The sequence below is a fragment of the Lathamus discolor genome, chromosome 2, assembly GCF_037157495.1.
Source record: "Lathamus discolor isolate bLatDis1 chromosome 2, bLatDis1.hap1, whole genome shotgun sequence".
NCBI classification, from domain to species: domain Eukaryota; kingdom Metazoa; phylum Chordata; class Aves; order Psittaciformes; family Psittacidae; genus Lathamus; species Lathamus discolor.
The window spans coordinates 135,842,490-135,850,010 of record NC_088885.1 but is presented as its reverse complement, the minus strand read 5'-3'; the positions used below and the strand labels follow the sequence as shown (position 1 = coordinate 135,850,010).

At 39.1% G+C, this 7,521-nt stretch overlaps 1 long non-coding RNA gene across 1 annotated transcript; it reads left to right on the top strand.

Annotated features, from left to right (window-relative positions):
* Window positions 1-413: 413 nt before the first annotated feature.
* Window positions 414-6,842, top strand: LOC136008816 (uncharacterized). Its single transcript, XR_010610249.1, has 3 exons — window positions 414-1,522; window positions 5,323-5,450; window positions 5,550-6,842. It is a non-coding gene; the product is annotated as an uncharacterized LOC136008816 (long non-coding RNA).
* The last annotated feature ends 679 nt before the right edge of the window (window positions 6,843-7,521 follow it).

The window sequence follows — 7,521 nt, the reverse complement described above, 5'->3', positions numbered from 1 at the left end:
AGGAGGGGAAAGGAAGGGAATGGGAGGGAGAGGAGAGGAAAGGAAAGAGGAAAGGAAAGAAGAGGAGAAGAAAGGAAAGGGAAAGGAAAGGAAAGGAAAGGAAAAAGGGAAGGGAAGGGAAGGAAAGGAAAGGAAAGGAAAGGAAAGGAAAGGAAAGGAAAGGAAAGGAAAGGAAAGGAAAGGAAAGGAAAGGAAAGGAAAAGGAAAAGGAAAAACAAGAAAAGGAAAAACAAGAAAAAAGAAGAAAAGGAAAAGAAAAAAGGAAAAGAAAAGAAAAGAAAAGAAAAGAAAAGAAAAGAAAAGAAAAGAAAAGAAAAGAAAAGAAAAGAAAAGAAAAGAAAAGAAAAGAAAAAGAAAGAAAAAAAAGAAAAAAGAAAAGAAAAGAGAAAAAAAAGAAAAGAAAAAAGGAAAAAACAAGAGAGGGAAAAATTCTCAAGAAAAATAAGTGATGCAAAGGAAAAGAGTTTCTCACCACCAATAGAGTGATTCCCTGATCAACAGCAGCCCCTGCCAACCTCCACCCCCTCAGTTTTACTGCTGAGCATGTTGTGATATGGGATGGGATATCCCGATGGTTGGTTGGGATCAGCTGTCCCGGCTGTGTCCTCTCTTAGCTTCTTGTACACCCCCAGCTTGCTCACTGTAGGGGTGAGAAGCAGAAAAGCCCTTGATGCTGTGTAAGTGCTGCTCAGCAATAGCAAACGCACCCTTGTGCTATCAACACTATTTTCATCACAAGTCCAGAACACAGCCCCATACCAACCACAATGAAGAAAATTAACTCTTCCCCAGCCAAAACCAGTTCAAATGTCTGGGGATGCTGAACCACTACATGGGCTCCAGTCCGTGTTCCAGTGTTTGAGGAACAGGCTTCAGTTGCTGGTGCTTCTGTTGTGTAGGAGAAGGAATGACTTCGTGCTTGCTCTGACGCTGATGCTGATCCTTCAGCCAGGGCTTGTGTGACTCTTCCCCTCAAGCTGGTGAAATTTGTTGATGTATAGAGGCAGGGGGAGGGGAGCCAATGTAATTACGGGAAAAGAAAAAAAGCTGAAGGAGAACTAATTACTGCAGTCATTTTTTTCTGGCTTTGTTAATGAGGAAATGGAATTGGGAAGCAGAGATACTGTATATGAAACACTGACAGTTTAAAAACTGTTAGCCGCATCTAGTGAGATTGCTTAATTTTTAGTACTAATAGCAGAGCCATTCCCAGAGCAACAGTTCTCTGAGCTGCAGTGGTGCTCTGGGGATGACACTGCTGTTTGTAACAATATTACTCCTCTTCTTTTTCCCTTTCTTTTTCTTTGCTTTTTTGTTTAGAGCCTCATCACTCCCCGTTTATTGTGGTACTTGGTGTGTGTGATGAGAACAAGGGAGGTTTGCACATTTGGAGTGGCTCCTGTGTGTCTCAACACATCTTCTCAGGCTCTCCCGAGGATCAGAGGAACAAGAACTGCCTTCTTCATCCCCCCTTGTGTGGGTACTTCAGCAGCTGCCAGCGTTCACCCAGCTTCAAAGGCAGGTGAGGGGCAGATCGCTGATGACTCTTCATGCGATGAAAAGCATCTAACAAAGAAACGTGTGTAAATGACTGTACTTTGCTAGGATGCTACACAATCTTCAGTACAGTATTTGATAACATCAGGTGAAAGTAACACACTTGAAAAAGGAAACACACCATTTTGTAGCACTGACCTTTTTGCTGTAAGACAGGGTTTTGTCGCAACTTGGTTAAAGAAAACCATGTACCTGCTTCTTACCCCGAAACAAACAAAAAATTTGGACAGTTGTTACATTTTTCTTTTATCTTTATACTTTGTTATCAAAATATTGTCTTATAATATGGTATCCACTTACATTTTTTGATGCAGATATATTGGCATGGATCTGTTTGTAAGCATTGCATGGAAATGCCAAGCTTGCATTGAAGGCAATTGGGGTTTGAGCTGTATACGATCAAGCCCACTCAGCTGTTGTGTAGATTTGCTGATTTACATGACACTCACATGCATTTGTTCATGTGTTCAACTGCTCCCTTTTTTGTATGAAAAGAAATTATTTCTTAAGCACATATTTTATCTTCTGTCATAAATCTGCAGCTGGTGAAATCCAGGCTGCATCCTAATGCATTTCCTCATTTTTTCCTCTGGAATGGAGGTTGTGTTATATATACTAATATGTATATAAGCATCCACGGAATCAAAAAAACCCTGAATTTTCTCACATTTCCTTGCTACAGTTAAGTATCTACCCCAAAGTGTGCAGTACTGGGCAGTTTCCATTATAAATGTGAACATCTGAATCTGCTCTTCAATAGGCCAAGTTCAGAACTGGCATTAACTCAAATTTTTCTGTTAGGTTTGGGAAGAAGGAGATTCCCTGCTTTTCTAGAGAGAAGTAGATTTTCTTTCAGTATAAAAATATGCAGTAGCACAAATACCTCTTGAGCTGTGCTTTCTGCAACAGATCTGAATCTGACCTAGTGTACAAACACGGGTTTCACAGATTTGGGACTGAAAGGGAAATCCTGGATTACTGTGCTCAGTCCCTTGTTCTCGGGTGGAAAAAAAGGTTATAAGATTTTTTTATTGAGCTCCAATTTACCCCAATTATGTATTTTTTTTTACCCCAATGCAATATTAGAGGGCTGTTCAGAAACCCACTCTTCCAAAGGCTCAAAATGTTCTAAATCCAGTCTTACATATTCAGGAACAATTTACCCCCATTTGTTCTCATGCCACCATTTTCCTTTAGCTTAAATAGCTCTTTTTTCTCCATGTGTTTACCTCCCCCTGATGTATTTATAGGCCGCAATCATAACCCTCATTGTTTATCACATCTCTATTTACTATTTTAATTAGAAATAGCAGCCCTGATTTCTTCCTTTTTTCTTTTCTTTATAGAATAAAAGATTGATTATCAGATATTTGATGCCAACAATTTTCTTGCCTTTTTTTTGGTGTTAATTTTAAATGGCATCAATTTATTTAACTTAATGCTCATATGGAAGAAGAATGTTATGCCTAATTGGCTGCATTTTTGTAGCTACACAAAGGGGACATTGCATAAAGGCAGAGCAATTGGATTCACTGTCAAAACAAATTAGAAAGTATATTTTTGGTTCTTATTAGGGTAACAAAAATACTTGATTCCTCTGCAAGATGTATAATCATTTGACCTATTTATGACCTCAGGTGCACTTGGTTCACCTCCAAAGACCAAATGAAGTGATAACTGTAGCTAGTCAATAATCTAGGATTTAGCTGGCCCAGGAGACATTAGTATTAGTGTCCTATGGGTGATGTCTAAATTAGATGGCAGTCAGGTATGTGTACACTAGAGTGGTCATTAGAGTGGGCAGATGTGCTCAACTAATGGCTTACAGTGGGGATTGCTGCAGGGGGAATTTCTTGAGAAAAAAGTGAGTTAATATGAGACAATAGGCTATGCAAAAGGGTGCTTTTCTGTGAGCTGTGATGAATGTTTTCAACATACGGACTTGTTTCAATTACTTGATGGACAAAATATGTGAATTGTTAATTTAACGTGAAAGATGAAACTAATCTGTGTGCATAAACAGTGGCCAGTAATACCATTCTAAGTAAGATTTTCAATCTAAATATGTAAAACAGCTGGACTAAAGCAGGAATAAAGCACAGAGCCCTATGCACAATAGAATAAAGCTCTACATGTGTAAGCAAAAAATGTCTATGATCTCATTACAGCATTGAGAGCTAACCAGCATTACTCCCAGATCACAAAGAAAACTAAGTGCACAAGTGACCTATGTACCAACATCTATGCAAATCGCAGGCAGATGCAGAGATTTATGCACACTTTACACACCCCTGAGGAAATACCCATTTTATATCACTGATGGAGCAGATGTATTTTCCTCTGTGAAATGTGCATAGAATCTAATCAGAACAAAGTGTTTAATGTATTCAAAACAAGCACACACCATCCCTTAACTTTAATAGTAAAGTGGAATAGAAAGCAATGTCATATCTGAACTAATTAGAGGTTTTATTGTATGCCATGACTATACATTTGCATGAGTGCATTAGCAGAATCTTATGCTGTTCTAACTGCACTGCACATTCTTACCCAAGCAAAAATAACTTTTATTCTGATCATAATTGGTAGTGTGATCAAAAAGCTGCCAATGTGAGATACGATCCCTGGAAAATTCTGATGTAAATTTCCAGTATTTCCTCCTGCCTCTCTCAACCCCTTTAACTTTGCTGATATATGGAAGAAATAAAAGTGAAAAGGCTCTGGGCAAAACTCAGTCCCAAACAGAGCCTTCTAGAGCAATCAGCCAAGTCCTGCATCTGTACATTTTGCAACAGGAAAGTGAGTATTATGCTGCAAAATTTGAACTCGTAGACTCTTACCTGTATTGATGCCATACTGTCAGAATAAAAGAAAATGGTGCAGTTAATGTCTGTGTAATCCCAAACAGTATAAAATGAGATGTATATTTGAAGCATTAAGGTATTTGAATGTATCTTGTGAGATGGTCATGGACGATTATGTAAGGATCCATGAATAAAACATGTTTAGTACATAAACAGAGTAGAAACATAAGAAAAAAGGAAAAAAATGTGCAATAATGAATCAAGAAAGAAATTAATCCTTTAATCTTTTTCAGACTTTGGATCATAGCACTCCAAGTAAAGTAGAATTACTTATAGTAATGTCCAGAGAAATACATAATTTACAACCTATCCACTGCAAAGATTTTAATCCTCATTTTTTTTGAACCCTACAGATGGAGAAATTATTGTTAGCCTTTCTAAGCCTTTGATACTTCAGTAAGGAGATCCAAAAAGGGGTGCATTAGAGTCCATAGATTTAAACGCAGGATTAGTGAGATGGTAGTGTTGAATTCAGGACAATGAAAGCCAGTTTCACAAAGCAAACAAATCATTCATCCCGCTTCTGGCATCAGCTAGCAGTAACGTTGCAAGGAAGACTTGTTCCAAGGAACTTGTAGCTTACGTAGTGACACAGATATTTGTCAGTCTAATGAAAGCTTAGGAGAAGGGAAGATATAATTTGGAAATGATTTAGGTAGCTGAGTTATCAAGGGGTTAAATATAATGCAATCATTTCAATGTGCCAGATGATATGGCAGCCAGTTTTGAGATATGACGTTTCAATGATAAATGAGTTTCTTTGATTATTCGGGATGTTATTGCTGAACGTTAGGGTGGCAGCTTTTGGTGTACATTAGCTGAAAACCCAAGATGTGTTAGAAGCAGGGTGCTAAGGACGTCATTTATACTGACTAATAAAAATGATGTGTTCTTGTTCTAGGACTGATTCTTATTAATATCATTTTGCAATTAGAGGAGTGGTATGAAGGATGTCTAAACTAAAATATGGCTTTCAAGGCTGTTGCTCAGAAGAACCAGGCCCTTCTCAAAGTGCAGGCCTTTCTGATGGTGAGTTAAAAAATAAGCTTTATTTTGCTGATTGGACTTTTTGTGGGTGATCATCTGGAGGAGCAGTAGATACAAACTAGATTTTCTGCTTTTTCATAGGTTGGCATTGGTCCAGTGAGTAACCAGAACTACAATGAGCTCCACAGTTGAGAATCCTCATCCCAAACTGTATCAGACTGACTTTTAATGGTTTTAAAGTTTTTTCATGGATTTAATGCAGACTTGTGAAATGTAATTCCCTGGACACAAGTGTGAGTTTAGTGCTGTAGAATTGTGACTGATGGCAAGGCAGGGAAGAGTTAATTAGTTGATCAGATGTGTTGAGTGTATTTGCCATGGTTGAGAAATTCCAGAATCTGGAAAAATAGCTAGGTTTGTCTGGGGAGTACAAAGAGGGAATTGGAGTGTTTCCCACCTAATGGAAATTCTGAAAGGTTTTGTTGAAGAAGAATAGAAATATTTTATTTAAATAATTGGACATCTTGGTGTGGCCATAGTTAGGTACAGTACTACTAAAAGTCTTGGTGACTCCATATAGATAAGAAGCCAGTTTTGAAAGATTCTTGAGGTCTGTGCATTTATATAGAATATTTTTGTACATTTTATGGCGATGAAACTTTCCATCTGAGAATTTCTGACTGGTCTCAAATTGACATAGCACTAAGGATAAAGAAACTGGGCTGCTGGCACAGACTCCTCACAAGCAGAAACTGTGTGCCTGAGAGGTGGAAGAGAAAACTGATAATGGGTTAGAAGAAAGAAAAACTGGCAAAGGCAAGATGAGAGTTCTGAGAAATCAGAATTTCTAATAGAAGAGGACTTGCAATTTACATGCTTGAGCATAGAGAGACAGCATTATTTTTTTTCACACTCTTCTCCATTTAAAATTATATGTTTTGGCAGTTAAATTTGCCTAAGTCCACCAGTCTGTATTTTGCCTGATCTAGTATTTGACTGTATTTCACCTGGAACTATTATTTGACTGGCCAACTGAACGTTTGCCTTTCTTAGCAGTAGAAACAAGGTCAACCCTATGAGCTGCTATTTCTCCTGGAAATAGTGTTATTTTAGCACCAACCATGTCTAAGTTGCAGCAGCATATAATGTCAAATTCAAATTCCTTGCATGAACCAAGGGGAAGAGATGGGACAGGGAGGATGAGGGTGCTGCTCAGCTCTGGTCTCTTAGAGATGAAGAGAGCAGTGATAGAGGTGCAGGATGTCAGAGGGCTCCTTTCTGCAGCAGGTCTGGCTGGTGGTAGCCCAGAGGAAGTGGTGATGTTCATCCTTCCCTTCCCCCTTTATGGACTGGAGCTGATATAAAAATCAAATAGCAAGAAGGAAAAGCGGAGAAATTAAAAGAGCATGGTGGAAAGAAGATGCAAACATGCCGAGGCAGGATCTCCTGGTGGAGCAGGAGGTAAGAGGGGAAGCCCATTTCTGTTACCTCCTAGGTAGTCTTTGGCCTGCAAGACCTCTGCCAATGAAAGGAGCTTGCTGTTCTATGCTGGATGCGATGAAAACTTTTGAAAGTTTTTGTTTCTTCTGGTAAAATTAGAGAGAAATATGTATGTGCCTGTAAAGGTGTTCAGGGCACTGTGCCTGGCTGGGAGAAGCCCACCTTCACCCATCTGCAGGGCCAGGCGCCTCAGCCACGGGGCCATTGGTTCAAGGAGTACTTCACACTTCCAAATATTCAGCTTTTCTTTATAGAGATTGAAACATCGTTGGTAAGGCAAGGAGCGACTCTCAACCCCTGAAACCACTCCTGGGCCATGAAAAATTCAGCTCTGAGGCCCTTTTAAGTGCTTGTCTTTCTTCTGAGTCAGGCAGAGCGGGTCTGGAAGCTGTTTTGCACAATTCCCAGTGTCCCTGTTGCAAGTGCAGAGACAACATCCGTTTTCTCAGTTTGACCAGAAATTACATCCTTCCGCTGAAAAGGATTTGCTAGCAGTTTTGCTGAGATTCAGAGAAATGCCATGAAGAGTTTTTATGTAGATGAAGTAGTGTTTCCCAACTGCTTTGCCAAAAAGCTTCCAGTTAAACCTTATTTTTTAACAATGAATCCTGTA